Here is a 16,334-nt window from a genome sequence, read left to right as displayed (position 1 = left end):
ATGCATTATTTAAAAGGTTAGTTCACCCAAAAATGAAAATGATAATATTATTTGCTCACCCTTCCAAACCCCTGAGACCGTCATTCGTGTTTGGAACAGAAATTAGGTATTACAGGTTAAATCTGACAGCTTCCTCATCCTCCATAGACAACAAGGTTCCTGACTAGTTCAATTGGAAGTAATATTAGTATACTGCCATATCATTGGCTCTTATTTGCACTGGTTTATGCACTGTGGTAGACAGTAAATTTGTAAATTTCAGCAATAACGTAAACGCTGCACAGCTCCACCGACTACGAGATGGAACAAAATGGAGGCAGGCAAGTATGACATCACCAATAGCTCACTGTTAACCTCCAGTGGGTGAGAGCAGCTCAACAAGCAGCCTCAAACACCCCTGCTTACTCACTCGCAAACACACACGCTCGCATCCAGTGGCATCCTAGTTAACAGGTGTCTTGGTTAAGGTGGAGAGAAACATTCAAGCACACACCCACATGCCTCAAACCACACATGCACACAGAGATAGAGAGACAGAGATGTTCAGGCAGAGATTGATCCAATGAGGAGGAGCTGAGAGACACACAAGCACTTCCTCATAGATCACAGACGCTCATCTCACATGCACATATTCCCAGCTGCCATTTCAGTTGATGGATTAATGTGTTAAAATGAGAACTGAGACTTTTTTTAAAGGGCGCCTATTATGCAAAATACACTTTTACATGCTGTGTGTACACAAAAGTGTGTTGTCAGTGTGTGAACAACCAACATACGTAGATAAAAATCCCCACCCCTTATTTTTTATTTCTCATTAAATCAACCAGTTTCATTAGACGTGTGCTATTGATTCTCTGTGTGACATCACAGAGGCTCTGCCCAAGATGCACTCTGACTGACAGTCCTGTTTCCGCCCTCAAACATGGTTGTGTTTGGTTGCATGCTTTCCTCCATTATTTTGTCTCCTAAGCTAGCAGTTCTAAATCTAGGTCCTCATTATCCCCCACTCTGCATATTTTGCATGCCTCTCTTGGTTAACACACTGGATTTAGATAGTGTATTATAAGAAAGTTCTATGAAAGATGTTCCCTACATACTAGTGTGTCCTGATCAGGTTATATATATATATATATATATATATATATATATATATATATATATATATATATATATATATATATATATATATATATATATATGACGAATACATAATATAAGAGCAATTAGCAGGAAAAAAGCAGCTCATTTGCATTTAAAGGGATACAATGAATTTGATAATAAATGATCTGTGGGGTATTTTGAGAAGAAACTATACAGGAATGAATGAATGAATGAATGAATGAATTGGAGAAAAGACACATGATGCATGTCACAATTGTGCACCAATAGTCCATCATCTCAAACAAACAATGAGTTGTTAGAATGAAAGGCAGGCTGTTCACAGATTCTGGCTTTTTGAAAGCAGCTGTGATAAGGCAAGTCTGCGTGAGGCCGATTATTCCGCTGGGCTGAAAAAACGACAGCTCTGGTACTTCCTCTCCTTTTGTTTACCTCTAAACTGCCCTGTTTGCTCCGGTGCTTAAAGTAAGTTATGGAAATGACAAGTGAAAACTGGCAAACAAAGTGTTTTATTTGGCCAAATACAGAGCAAAAAACTCTTTTTCTGCACCCTGCAAGGAAATAAATGTGGATTGTGGAGTAAGATGATGATATTTGCAACTATACCAAGCAAACCTGCAAAGCTGAATGAAACTACAAAGCTTAAAAGCCAGCAGGGAGGGGCAATAAAAATACGAATCTAATAACTGCTAGTCAACTTGTAGTTTCAAAGTATCTTATAGTCAGAAAATATCAGTCAGTAAATGTTATAAATTTTTGTACTTCAGACAAGTTAATTTTTAATTAATTTACTATGCCATTAGGGAATTAATATATGATTACTCATTTATATAATGACAATTTATTGATTGCTTAAACTATAAAACAAACAGAATGTTCATTTGTTGCTGATGCAGTGATCATTATTTAATGGTTTAGATCTTTGTGAGTTAGTAGTTTACAGTAAGTAGTTTGTACCAATTACTATTAAATGTTCAACAAACCCTTGAATACTTAAAAAAAAAAGATTTGAATAGATTTGTGTGTGTTGAGCATCAGTTAAGCCAAAGTTAGCACCTGTTAGCTTTAATTGTGGATATTTTTGAGCTTTAGTAAGCTAATTTCATCTATCAGGTTTAAAATCATGAAAATCAATTTGGGGCGGGATCAAAATCGGTGATGTGATCAAAGTTTTCTCATCCTAAGAGAAGACCCTTAGTTATTCATGAGTGCTTTCCAATGACAGACCTGCCAAGCTGTGAGACCATGACCACACACGGCGCACAGAATTTAGCCGTTTATGAAGAATTTTATATGTTTATTCCCATGATTCACAGCGTTTGTTGCATGGCTTTCCCGTGATGATGTCAGGGCCGGTACAGCAAAGCTGTTTGTGTGCAGCAAGCATTTTTGTCGTGAGAGCTGTACGAGAATTGGAGAATGGCAGATTTTGACAGATTTTATCAGTTGAATTTTTTTCCATTCAGACACATTGCCTATATCTGTGCTGTTGTGTTCACCTATGTTTTAAATCCTCCTGATTCCCAGCAGGGCTAATGGTTGGAATAGATAGGGCAAGAGACCTGCTACATTGCTATCCATTGTGTCTGCATGCAGAGCCAGGTATTCAGGAGGAGGGAAGTCCCCCTCATTTAAGTGTTTAAATAAGCATGATTATTTTTATAATGATTTAACAAATTGTGGTTACGTGTATAAATTATATGAAATAACAAATAACCTATTGAATATATAGCAGGGCATTAAATAACAATGTTTGTTTCTTTGCAATTTAAAATTTAACTATACAATCGGCCTTATGTTTTGTATCTGATGTTGTCAGCCAACTCACAGTTGTTCGCTTCGGTCCCATCTTTTTCCGCCCGTTCTGCTTGCCACGCCCACTCCTCCCTGTGAGCATTTTTAGAAAATATTCTGAGGTAGACTTGGACCAAAAGAGGGGGGTTTCAAAACCCTTTAAATAGTGGGTTACTTTCCTATTATTAAAATGGCTGTTTATTAAAGTACAAATTCTACCTTACCTTATTCTACATCTGTAATACTATCTACTAATAACTAAACCTTATACATTTTCTCTTAATAAGCAGTAATAGTTTACTGAGGCAAAAGTCATAATAGTTTATTAACAGTGTTAATTCTGGCTTAAAATAAAGTATGACCATTAAGCATTATCCTCAATTTTCTTGACTTTTTATCAGAGCACAGATCAAGGGCCCATAACGCAATTACAAAATGCAGTTAATCACAAGCTATAAATTATTTCTTAAAGGTGGAGTTAACTTGTTATCTTATTTACATTATATGTATATATATATATGGCCTTCGTTAAGTAAACAAAAAAATAAACTGAAATGGTTTTATATATGCTAATTTAATACACCACAATATTCCCCTAAAATCAAAAACTTGACCATATTTGGAATGGTCATGAATATTAATGAGCTTTGCTTTGATTCAGCTATTAATGTGTAAGAATATTAATGATCCCGTGTGCAAAATATGAGTCTTGACTGTTGATGATGTGTCTGCTCATCAGTTCCTGATGACGTAAAGCATGACCTAAAGTACAAGCAAATCTTGTGGCCCATTTCCACTGAGTGGTACAGTACGGTACAATACGGGTCACCTATGGTCCATTTAGTCCTTATTTGGGTAAGGAAGTGCAAACCTCTCATCTGTATCTTTAATCTCCACCAGAACATGTTAGAAAGTAATTCCATCATTCCAAGTTTATAATAGTCCACAAGGTGACGATAATGATTAAACATGGAAGTTTGTTCATGTTTTAGGTTGCTAAAACATTTTGGTACCCTTTTGTTGTGCTAGGTACCCTTTCGAAAGGGTAGCCAAAAAGTGGTATGGTACGGTTCGCTTTTAGGTACCTTTTAACAGTGAAAACGACCATAAAAGCTTACCTAACCGTACCATACCACTCAGTGGAAATGAGCCATTAAAGGGGTGCTCCATGCAACAGTCAGTATCATGGCCTGATTTTCACCAGGGCTTTACACTTTTGGAATGTACACAAGAATGAGAAAACAATGGTGTTCACAGTATGGCTACTTCCATTTTGTGAACACTTATTATATGACTATGCCAAGTTATACCCAGATTTTCTTTATAGGGCACTTTTTTTCCAATGTATATTTCATGAGACTTTTCAAACACAGACAAACAGATGCAAACTCTCAGACATCAAAAGAAAAGCAAACCAAATCTAGATATCATTGAGAATGTACAGATGTTCTTATACCTCAGCTCTCAGATCATTCAGAGCTTCTCAGCGAGCTCTGGTTTGGCTGGGTGGAGAGTAAATAAATTAACACTCCATTAGTGTACTTCCCAGAATCCCTCACTACAGTACAGATGATGTCACATGAATATCAGGGCAAACAAAATATGCAGTCAGCGCAAGAAATCACAGTAGAGAGAGAGGCAAATGACATCGCATCTCATGTTTTATTAATGCCTGTTTATGTTTTCCACATTTTCCCCTTTTCAGAGCGGCAAAAATACAGAAAGAAGAAAAAATCTGTCTTTCGCCATAAAACAGCTGTTCAATCCACCTTTATTATTGTCAGCCCTTAAAAATGACACATTCATTGCACTGTGTGGATCAGCGTTTCATAAAAAAAAGACACACACTGACACATACATGTACAGATGACGCAGACAAAGCATCCACGCACACCACTGCCCACACACATCAATACATCTCCAAACGGATAGCAGAAAAATCACTTGGCCAGAAGCAATGGCTCTAAAGGAGATCTGAATTATGAGGCATGAAGAGCATTTGAGTCCTGTCAAAACTAGTATGGCCTTTACGGTGACATGCCGACTAGGGCTGGACAGCACACTAAGGGCAGTTAGGACCGGCAAACGTCTCTGTACGCCACCCCTGGGGAACAGGGCTCGACCTATGCCTGTCCCCCTCCGCTAAACCTCATCCCATACTGAGCTAACAGGGTCAGCAGGAGTGCATTACTGCCCGTTTGGAGGCTTTAAACTGCCCACCGCCTCCAAACGGAAAAAAAAAACACCCCCTCAAGACCTGAAGAAGCATGTGGATATATCGGATGCTGCTCGGTTAATATCATCTTTGTACACGGCGCTGTTAAATCCTATCTCTGCTAAGCAGGAGGGTGGTGTTGGCAGACATTTAAGGGACATTTGGCTGGTTTGAGGTTTCGGAGAAAGGAAGGATTTATTTACACCTCCACATTCATGGTGATTCAGAATGATCATTTTCATTATTGTGACTATAATGCTTATTGTTATCATTATCAATATAGAGTATGCCTGGTGAAATGCTTTGCCAAGTGACAAAGCTAATAGAAAATTTCAACGAGTCAATAAAGATTGGGTAAATTTCAGACGACTAAAGAGATTTGCACAAGCTATGCGTTTGTGTTAAGCTATTAGTTACAGCTATATTCTCTACAAGTACTTTTGTATTAGTTGTTTTTTCATTAAAATGTATTCACTCTTATTTCATTACTATAGGCTAATATTAATAGGAATAATAATGAGGGAATTTACAAATTATGTTTATGACAGAATGTCACAGCCATATCACTCTGCAGCCCAAGAGCGGTTACTCACTGAAGCTAAGCAGGGCTGAGCCTGGTCAGTACCTGGATGGGAGACCACTTGAGGGGGCGCTCAACCTGTGGTCTGCTTGAGTCCTAATGCCCCAGTAAAAGTGAAGGGGACACTACACTGTCAGTGGGCGCCGTCTTTCGGATGAGATGTTAAACCGAGGTCCTCACTCTCTGTGGTCATTAAAAATCCCATGGCACTTCTCGTGAAAGAGCAGGGGAGTAACCCAGTGTCCTGGCCAAAGTCCCTCTATCGGCCCTTACGATCATGGCCTCCCAATCATCCCCATCCACCAAATTGGCTCTATCACAGTCTCTCCACTCCACCAATGTGGTGTGTGGTGAGCGCACTGGCGCCGTTGTCCTGTGGCAGCCGTCGCATCATCCAAGTGGATGCTGCACACTGGTGGTGGTGTGGAGAGACCCCCCTCATGATTGTAAAGCGCTTTGAGTGTATGGCCATACACAATAAATGCGCTATGTAAATACACATTACATTACATTACAATATCTGTGGTTATGTTATGTAAAACAATACTAAGCATGAATGAATGAATCCCAGAAAATACAAACAGTAACACTGCAAACATTACATTATGAAATGTAAAATAGCCTATAGTAGGAAATTATTATGTTTTCCAACTTTGTTTTATTCATAAATAATTTAATCTTGTTTTAAATCTTGTGTTTTTAATCTTGTGTAACACAGCTCTGAGTGAAGTGAAATATTCAGTTAAACTGTTTCACTGTTTACTGTAACTTCACCAGCTCCATGCACGTGAACAAAAGTGCTGATCTGATTGGAGAAGGTTTTGAAAACAAAAAAAAAAAATGAGTATGAGGCGTTTTTTTTTAAATGACGCTTTTGCGCCTGGCGTTTGAGCGTTGGTGTGCACAATCACATTGACGCCTGTTATTTAGTCACGATGCGTTAAACGTCGACGGAAAATGCGAGCAAAAAAACGTCTTGGTGTGCACGGGCCTCATGTTTGTATGTGGTGTGAAATTATGGAACAGTCTAGAACAGATTCTCAAACAATGTCTGAATACTAATCAATTTAAAAAAAAGTTGTATAAATATGTATTATTAAAGAAATATGATGATGAATGGAGATGATTGAAAAAGCATAAAATGAGAAAGGTATGATGAAGTTTCAATTAATGGCTGTTTGCAGTACAAAGTATTTTTGGGCTCTATGTTATAAAGTGTAAATGTGTAAATGGATTTAAACATATGATATGCCAAAGACGCCAAAGGATAAATAAGTCTCATGTAAAAAGAAGAGATAAGTAAAAGAAAAAATACGTTTAAATAATAGACGAATGATGTGTGTAGTCATGGGGTGGGAAAATAATAAGCTTGTGCTTCATCCCTCTCAATTTTCAACCATGCTGAAATGTTTTTTTTTTTGTTAAAGAATTTATATGTATGATATTTCTGTAAAAAAAAAAAAAAAAAAACAATTCTATAGAATAGTCGGCTCAGAGTGGTTCGGATGATTTGTCTTTAGCCGTGTTGGTATGAGGTCAATATGGAATTCAAGCCTCGCCTATTTGTTGTGGGCGCAGACGCCGGAAAATTTAAACCCCGGCCCTGCCCACAAGCACTGTAGAAAGAAAAAGACTGTAGCAGATCGCGGTTGAATTAAGTCGCGTAGACGCTGTGCTCTGAAGTGTGAGGGAAAGTTAGTGTTATTTTCCCTACCCAAAAACGAGGCTGTGAAGAGTCAGTGGTTGAAGTTTATTTTTGCAAAAATACCTCAGCATATTAGCCCCAGCCTTTTACTGTGTTTCTGTCATTTTTCTGACGAGTGTTTCAGCAATTTACATGCTTACAACGGTGCATTCATCAGCTGTTTGTCAAAGGAAGGAGGAAAAAAGACTATTGATGTATGGGACTTTGAAGAGTTTCTTCCTCCATTTCACAAGTTAAAGTAAGTGTGATTAAAATGGTTGCCTCCTGGTTTTCTCTAACTTGAAAATCATATATTTAATTGTGTTTTGTTGCTTGTAACTACTTTTACTGTATCTGATTAACTCTTTATATTCTTATATCGCGTTTAAAACCATGTTGAAAATGTGACGCGTGCTGCTTTGTTTACGGATTTAAATGTGTTTTGGAGCTTGCACTACCGTTTGTCATTGCTATGGTCACCGTCAGCTGTTCCTACACATGTGCGGCGGTCAAGGTTCAAAATCTTTGCTACTGTGTAGATCACAGGTGTCAAACTCAGTTCCAAAAGGGCCGCAGCTCTGCACAGTTTAGTTCCAACCCTAATTAAACACACCTGATCAAACTAATTGAGTCCTTCAGGCTTGTTTGAAACTTACAGGTAAGTGTGTTGGAGCAGGGTTGGAACTAAACTGTGCAGGGCTTCGGCCCTCCAGGAATTGAGTTTGACACCCCTGGTGTAGATTAATACTGAATGTGTGTCATGGTTTAGAAAAGAGCAATATGCTGGTGTTTAACTGCATTGCTTGAATGAACTCCTGCATTGGGTTCACATATACACTCTTTATTCTGACTATTTCAAAATCGTTGACAAGCCATGGTTGGCATTTCTCTCTGTCTCACAGCGAACGCAGTCGACCAATCACAACAGACTGGGTCATCAGATCAATCAGTGCAAATTAGCATCGCTCCAAGGAGGGGTTTGCGAACAAATGAATCGCTGAACGAATAGCTGTAGGAGAAGTAACACTGATACAAGGGGTGCAGGCTCACTATTTTGTATGCTCTGTTATGTGTGTTTGTATCTTTTTCTGTGCAGAATACCAGAATTTCCTAAACTGCCAGAAAAACCTGTTGAGGGCTCCTCTGCCTGACATCTGGTGACAGGTGGTCTACCATTGGTTGAGAAAACAGATGAAGCACCCTGGGAGGGGCTGAAAAGAGGCAACAAAAACACAGTGTAAATGTGTGTGAAAGGGCAGTCAGAATGACTAACTTCTGGTGTTACATTGCCAAGAGCTCTGAAAACTTTTATTCACTTGATATATTAAAAGACTTAAGGAATGTCCAACACTTCCAACACTATACAGCAATAGCAATAATAACAGCAACACTTTAACTGTTGGCATGCTAGTAACATGCTAACTCATGCAGGCCAGATACCAAAACAACAGATTCTAAGTAATGCTAACACAAATTATCATGTGTGTTTAGGCATGCTAGCCATGTGTAAAACGTGGTTTCAAGAGTTCACACTTAGATGATGATTCATAATAAAGTGTGTTTGGCATGCTGTCTCAGGAGAGAGCCCTGAGCTCAGAATATCCTCAAGCCCGGGGCACAGCTACAGTGGGTCTCTAGAACTCCCCTGCTTGTTATGGTTAATGAGTTAAGAATTGATATGATATATAGCTGGCTAAGAGTTTGTCTGTGATGCCACTTCGGATTAGCCAATTTACTTATATTGTATTTCTTTGGATGGTAAGAGGAAACTGGGGAACCCAGGGAAAACCCACGCAAGCACAGGGAGAACATGCAGATTCCACGCAGAAATGCTGACTGGCTTGGTAAGGACTCGAACCAGTGACATTCTTGCTGTGAGACAACAGTGCTGTGAGACAACAGTTATTATTATTATTATTATTATTATTATTATTATTATTATTATTATTATTATTATCATCGTCGTCATCATTATTATTATTTTTATTAATAATATTATTAATATACACATATTAGCAACTTGAATATAAACTGTCATAACCAAGTTAACATACATTTAGCTAACAGGAAAGAGAGATCTTAATTACCCGAGGATCCCTGTGTGCCACAGCTGTTCTCATAGTGTTTCTAATGCAGGTGTCAGCAGCCATAGGAGCACACAGGGCTGCCAGAGAACCATGACAAGCGGAGAGGTCCACTGTGTGTGCGTGTGGCATATTTTGATTTCCCAAGAAAATTTCCATTTCAAACGGAGGCCTCAAGGGACTAAGAGAACCTGCAGCAAACACACAGACTTGGAATTTCAATAAGGACCACAGCAAAGACACAGACCCAATTTCTTCTCCACTAATGGTCACAGAGTTTAATCACGCCACAAAAGAACAACAGATATCAAGTACAGTAGTGTCTTCATTCGTAATCAATAGCAGAGTGTGACTGTACAGCATACAGTATTATACTAGCTTAACAAGAGAGACAGTTAAAGGGGCATAATAAAAACTGGTGTTTGACATACAAAAAGATAGCTTTTAGAATTATTTGAGAAATATAATTACTTTAAACATACTTTATGTGTACATTCATCACACATTAAATTATTATATTAATTAATATTATATTACATGAATAATAATCATTTATTATACATATCACATCACGCATTTTGTTAAATATTTTGTCATGAAGTTATGCTTTTAACTATATCATAATACAAGACATAACAAACAGACAGACAAACAAACAAACAAACAAAACAAAAAAAAAGGACTGGAAAATAAAATAGACTTACATTAAATAAACAATATATATGTAAAAATATATTCATAAACAATAATGATAAAATGATATGTCAGATATAGTGTATTTGTTCTAGTAATTTTCATATGTAACTCAAAGTTTTTCTGTTTCTCTGTAATTATTTGTAAAATTCGCTAGCTATCTGAAAATTATAATGTTGATAATTATATTGTTGACATAATTGATTTAAAGGGATTTTTCAGTGTACTGATGTTTTACTTGAGGGCAAGGTGATAATAAAACTTTCCCAAACAATTAGTAATAAAAATATTTTTTTCAGATATAAAAAAAGAAATAAAACATAATAAAACATGCATTCATTTATTTTCTTTTTGGCGTAGTCCCTTTACTAATCTGGGGTCGCCACAACGGAATGAATCGCCAACTTATCCAGCACGTTTTTATGCAGTGGATGCCCTTCAAGTGGCAACCCATTACTGGGAAACATCCACACACAATCAATCACTACAGACAATTTAGCCTACCCAATTTACAGTTTTTCTCAGTCGCTTTGGTGCATTTCTCACTACACTATTTACATTTGCACAACAGTTAATGCATTTCTCAAAACAATTAGTCATTTGTGCTCATCCTAGTAGCAGTTTCTCATTCTTTTCAACAAATTGTGAATGCTTTTGGACAAGCATCAATTGCTTTCATACAACTCTCTGCTATTTATAACATTATCATAATCTTCTGTCATGTCAGCCAAAATGAACTAAACTTGTAAATGCTGAATAGTCATTCTATATAAAACTAACAGTCCTCATTTTATCACTTGAGTCATTACATACAAAAATGGTGAACTAGTTGTCAAAATCTGTCAAACTAATTTTATAAAACAAATTTAAATCTTTATTTTTCTGAAAATGTCTTTAAAATTGAACAATTTGATGAATGATTTACAAACCTGTGTATGTTGTAGGCTCAGTTCCAATATGTACTGCAATATTGTTTACAACTGTGTACAGCTCTACCTAAAGAGAGTTTATGTTTGTTGTAAATAAGGGTGTGTTTATTATTTTGCACAACGCTGTGAGTAAATTAGGATTGCAAAGAGCAAATGCAGAAAAAATGTGAAACATACATATTTAGTGTCCTGTACTCAGATAACTCACTCAATGCAGTGATATCTCACTTTACTGTAGTTTTCAAATGGCTGTGCAAATAGTCTATAGTGCTGTCTTGAGCATCAGGAAGTGTCACCAAAGTCTGACTTTTTTTGCATTGAAAAAATGTACAGAGTAAACTGTCATAATGAAAACATGACTTAGCCATTTGACTATCTTGGACTTTTCATTTTGACGATACTGACAGTTTGATTAACATGAACACTTGCTTTTGAGGAATGAACTATCCATTTTGAGCATGTGACGCGCTTTTGCAGGTTATCAGCTAGGTTTTGTAGTTTGCACTAATTGTTTTGAGAAAAGCATTAACTGTTGTGCAAATGTAAATAGTGTAGTGAGAAATGCACCAAAAAGAATGAAAAAAACTGTAACTGTGCCACATATCTTTGAAATGTGGGGGAATCCGGAGCAACCGGAGGAAAGCCATGCAAACGCAGGGAGAACATGCACACTCCACACAGAAACGCCAACAGACCCAGCCGAGGCTCGAACCAGCGACCTTCGTGCTGTGAGGCGACAGCACTACCTACTGCGCCACTGCTTTGCCCATAATAAAACATATTAAATGATTTTAAAAACGATTCACAATTCAAAACTGCTTCAATAATCAGATTACACATTTTTTTCTCATATAACTGTAAAAAATGCAGTTACACACATTTCATTCATGTTGTCCCAATACAAATCGATTAAGTTAACTTAACACTTTTAACAAATTTATGTAGATTGAAAATAAAAGAATTAGCTTGTCCCAATGAAATGAATTGTTTTGTTTCAAGTCATTTTAATAAAGTAGTTAAAACAAGAAAAAAAAAGTTTTTTTTTTTTTGAGTGTACAGTGCGCCTAAGTTGTGGAATGCACTACCCATCAGCATAAGGAATGCCACTTCTGTAGACTGTTTTAAGAAACTTTTAAAGACCTAGGACGATCATTTTTGTTAACGTTTTTATTCTACAGTGTCTTACAGTTCATGTTTTTATTGTTTTTGTTGCATCTTTTTAATTGTTGTGCTCTTCCAGCTATTGTTGGTATTTTGCTTTGTATTGTTAGTATTTTGCCTTGAAGCTCTTTGATTCTAAGAATGCGCATTACAAATAAAATATATTATTATTATTATTATTATTATTATTATTATTAATAATTATTATACTTTTAATATACAGGCACTGTCAGTACCATGAAAAACCTATGGCATATTTCCATTCAGCAAAAGTTTATATATTACCTATTCATTTTATTTAAATTATTGTTGAGGTTATTTAGCTTTATTATTTATTTAGCTATTTTTTGTACTAAAATACTAAATATGTTCTCTGTTCTTTGGGAAACCAAACTACACAGAAAATAGTTTTTTGCAGAATTGTTGCAAATAATTTATATGAGCTGAATTAAAACAAACAACTTAAAAAAAGGAATGTTCAACCTAATTTGTTTGATGAAATTTAGCCCAAATAAATTTTTGCAACCACTTACCTTAACATTTTATTGTGAATCCTGAAAATCACATTTTATTTAGTGTGTCAATACTTACTATAACTATGTTAGCGCTGTGGAAGAAAATGTATATTTTTGAGCATAAATATAACAGTAATGTGACACTGTAGTATATTTTACAATGAACTGGTGTCAGACCAAGCATGTTTCTCTCTCTATATTTATTTATAAGAAGAAAACATGTCACATTTATGAGCTCTGTAGGGGGACACACAGTGTCAGGTCTGACAGAATATCTAAGCATGTGAAGCACATGGGGGCACCTTTACATGCATATAATGACTGTGGAGACACTGGACATTCACACACAGTATATTTTGGCAGACAAGGTATAGAAAAAAAAATATCTGCACTTCAATTTTGCTTCTAGTTATTTTTGCTATAGATGTGAGCAGTAATGTCAAATACCAAGAGTTTTGTAAGATGTAACGCCATCAAGTGTTGTGCCAGAAATATAGTGTAACATTGCTTTGGTAAATCATATTCTTTCAACCAAATATCATGACTTTTTAAAACTAAGGTTCTGAGCTTTTAAAAAGAAACCTCGGAGAGGCATTGCAACTTAAATTAGTCAAGATTAATTTTTATCTGTACAAAACATTCCATCAGTCTGCTTAAAACTGCAAACTGGTGTTTTTATAATTAATTTACTGCATTGGCATAATTATAAACACTATGGTTTGTAAACAGTTTTACCATTCAGTGCAATTTGTCTAGTTTACCACCTGTAGCAGCTAATAAATCAAAAACTTTTTAAAAAAGTTTCCTAAAAGTTGCATTTTTTTTTCTTCCCAAAACAAGGTTGAGACAATCTGTATTATCATTAAATAACTAATTATGGATGGATTTGGACTTTTAGCAGTTCTAGCCGTTAGACGTTCTCGCAACCTTGCGCAACGTTCCCTGAAAGTTCCCTAAAGGTAATGAAAGTCCAGAACCTTTACAGAACATTAGGGATGTTCTTAAAATGTTCACTTTTAGTCATAAAATAACGTTCCCAGTATGACTTGAGGAAGACGTTCTGTTTTGTCATTCTATGGTCACATAATAACGTTTTACGTAGCAGATGCCCTTCCAGCCACAACCCAACACTAGAAAACACCCATACACACAGACAGTACGGCCAGTTAAGCTTATTCAATTCACCTATAGCACATGTCTTTGGACCATGGGGGAAACAGGAGCACCCAGAAGGTGCTCCACACAGAAAATGCAACTGACTCAGCCGGGGCTTGAACCAGCAACTTTCTTGCTGTTAGGCAATCATGCTACCCACTGCTCACCATGACGCCCTATTACAGAAAAGTCGAGCTTGAAATTGGAAAAAAAAAAAAAAAAAAACTCATTTGATCATTTTAAAGTGAGATGCTAATGGTCCAATTCAACAAGATGTGCTAAACTATATAAGCTAAAAGTGGCCCTGCCAGACCTGAAGATTGGCTGAACGGATTCAAAAATGGTTCAAAAAAAGATGCCACTATGAAACCTTTTTTTTAAATGGTGAATAAAATAGAAGGGTGGTCTTTCTTCGCCAGTGACATGGTATTGTAAAAAAAAAAAAAAACATGATAAAAAATAAAACCCGATATAACACAGGACTTTTTGTCATCTCACTTTTAAAATGATGACTACACCCCTGTGTACGGATTTTAATAAATTTTAGTTTTTATTAGTCATTAAATCATATTTCAATCATATATATATATTCATATGGCCAATGATCAGTAAATGCGTGTCAGTTTTTGTTTAAGAAAATTACTTGATAATTTTAAACTGGATTTTTTACAATCTGCATATTTGCAGTCTATGAATTTAGTGCGTTACAAACAAAAAAAAAGAAAAAAAAGAAATTCAAATTCAAAACTATTTTAGCAGCATATAAAAATTCTGATTTATTAAATTACAACTGTCAATAATTTAAATAAACACAATTCAAATTCAGATTGTTTTGGCATATTATTAGCTCCATACATCTGTCCTTGTTCACCTACGTAATAAGAAAAAGATTGAAGTCTACAATATTTCACCTTTTAAATATCAAGATATTTCCACTGTTTATTTAAATTTTCAATTAATCACATGCATTTTTTGTGTATATATATATATATATATATATATATATATATATATATATATATATATATTGCGTTTCTGTCAGCAATAATGATTTGCCATTGTTCATGCTCAGTTTTACCCATTTATATAAGCTCATTCTGACAAACTTTTATAATGATGACGGATCTTCCTCTGATATAAATGACATATAATTATTGCCAGGAGACACAACAAGCATTCACACAGAGTGAGAGAGCATTTGTAATGCAGTGAGAGATTTTTAATTTCACACAGATGAAGCTTCATTATGCCTTTGTTTTACAGTTTCACCGGCTTTTCACTTTGTTGGACTTTAATGAATAGATTCTGCTACTTCGTGTTACTCATTACAGCAGAGATGCAAGCTAAATTTCATTGTACTCATGTCTTTGAAGACTGGGACTTCATTAATGCATGTCTTCTGTTTTTATCAACACAGAATAAGTTTATCTCTGAAGGAGGACCAGCATACTGTATATTACACATTGTAGTAGTATTACAGAGTAATACTTAGATAGGGTGTGAATGAATCAATTTAACTGAAGATTGTTATGTTTGTTTGAAACATTTGAAATAAAGAGCTTACGTACAGTAACATTAAGTTTTTAAGTCTGGTTTATACAAGTGACCGGCGTAACCCACGGCGCATGCAACGCGCGTAGATGCAGACAATGCAGACAAACAGAGACAGCGTGCAGAAGTATAAATGCACAGCTACGCGCATTGCATGCACCGTGGGTTACGCCAGTCACTTGACGCAGAAGTATAAACCAGGCATTATACTTCTGCGCACTGTATCTGTGGGTCTGCATTAACACTTCCGAAACGCTAGTTGGCAGTGAGGTGTAAATGTTCCTCTGTGTCGAGTTTCTTCACTGCTGTTTTGCTTTTCCTGAACACTTCCGGGATGTACAAGTGGCCCAAACTCGCTCATTTTGAGGCAGGAACCGGCGGACGTGCAACAACTTTAACTATGAGGTAAACACATAACAAAACTTTCCATCCGGAGCTCCTTCACGGGACTCCACACTTGTAAACAATCGCTCCATCAGACTCAAACCATTCACGCGGCTCTCGGTCCCGCCCAGACTCGTCAGCGCTACCAAGCCGACCAATAACAGAGCTTGCGCTACGCATCGTTGCGACGTGTAGTTACATTTTTTGAGAGGTGCATGTCAGCGATGCCGACGGCAGCGACAAAGGGCTATGCGTCAGCGCCGTAGCATACGCCAGCGTTTGACGCAGAAGTATAAATCAGCCTTTACTGTGTTTTGAACTGTTTTAAACACTGAGGAACTAGTAAGGTAATGTAATGTGTATTTATATAGCGCAATTTATTGTGTATGGCAATACACATATAGGTGATCTATCTATCTATGATTTATTTATTTTTTGAGACACAACATTGACAACTTTTACAATAGCAT

Source organism: Danio rerio, chromosome 13 (genome assembly GCF_049306965.1).
Source record: "Danio rerio strain Tuebingen ecotype United States chromosome 13, GRCz12tu, whole genome shotgun sequence".
In the NCBI taxonomy this organism is placed as follows: Eukaryota; Metazoa; Chordata; class Actinopteri; order Cypriniformes; family Danionidae; genus Danio; species Danio rerio.
The sequence above is the reverse complement of the archived record's forward strand: the minus strand, read 5'-3'. Positions refer to the sequence as shown.